Genomic DNA, 1,151 nt, shown 5'->3' on the forward strand with positions numbered 1-1,151 from the left:
ACACACACACACACACACACACCAGACCCTCCTCTTAAAGGCACAGAGCAAACACACAGCACAAAGATAGATCCCAGATGAGGCAAACCAGCAGATCCCACACACACACCACACAGGCCAACTCCACCCCAGATAGAGAGACACACATGGCTACCTCGATGAAAAAACAAATGACGGAGCTGCGTGGAGTTATTTGAGTTCCTGCTGCTGGAGAAACTAGGCCAATGCACGTCAAGTGGATCCTGTGAAATTCACAGCTTTAAAAAAAAGAAGATAAAAAAAGATAAATTAAAAATAAATACCTCCCAGGACACTTACATGGTTCTCCTCAGTCACGTCACATTCCCAAAAATTGAATGACGACAGATTTTAAAGTTTTAATGCCAGAGGACCACACCTCTCCAGTACAGGACTAAACACTGGATCGGTGCAGGATCACACTGCTGAAGGATAAACAATATGTGTGAAAATTACAACCACGGCAAAGCAGGCTAGAGCTAAAACTTTAAGGCAGAACTTTTAATTCCTTCTAAGTCTTTGGTTTCCCCAAAAACTAACACTCAAATGTCACATCACACGATGACTTCATAATACTTGCTCCTTATATGCAGTACTCCTCATGAACCAAAACATAATGAACGTGTCATCCTTTTAAATCTGACAATGTCCATCAACTTTGATAACCCTGCTCTGATTTAGCAGTTGCAAACACAAAATAAATCTGGTTCTTGCAATTTACAGTGTAAGATACAGCATGAAGTCCAGTTCTTAGGCCCTGCACTTCAAGCAGTGTGAACGTTAAGAACACAGTACACAGATCTACTATTACATTCAGAGAGATCACAGCCTCTCTCATATAAAGCGCGGACAATAGTACACCAGGATGCCAAGAAAAACTACAGTTACACTTGGCTCTTCCTACAAGGAAGTGGCCAGACAGGAACATTTTAGAGGAAAAGGTCACAGGAAATTTATTGTGAATCACGTAAAGAATCTGTCATTGGATTCTTTGCAGGATTTTCCAATAAAGTTATTAAATTATCAACAATAACATGTTATCACTTTATCATGGATGGTACGGCTTTGGTTTATTGATGGTTAAAGGAACACGCCACCATTTGTTGAAATAGGGCTCATCACGGTCTCCCCTA

At 40.7% G+C, this 1,151-nt stretch overlaps 1 protein-coding gene across 7 annotated transcripts in view; it reads right to left on the reverse strand.

Annotated features, from left to right (window-relative positions):
* The window catches only part of pleca (plectin a), a 103,435-nt gene that overhangs the window by 85,065 nt on the left and 17,219 nt on the right, over positions 1–1,151 (reverse strand). The gene's annotated exons all lie outside the window — the stretch shown is intronic.

This window comes from Etheostoma spectabile, chromosome 14 (genome assembly GCF_008692095.1).
Source record: "Etheostoma spectabile isolate EspeVRDwgs_2016 chromosome 14, UIUC_Espe_1.0, whole genome shotgun sequence".
NCBI lineage: Eukaryota > Metazoa > Chordata > Actinopteri > Perciformes > Percidae > Etheostoma > Etheostoma spectabile.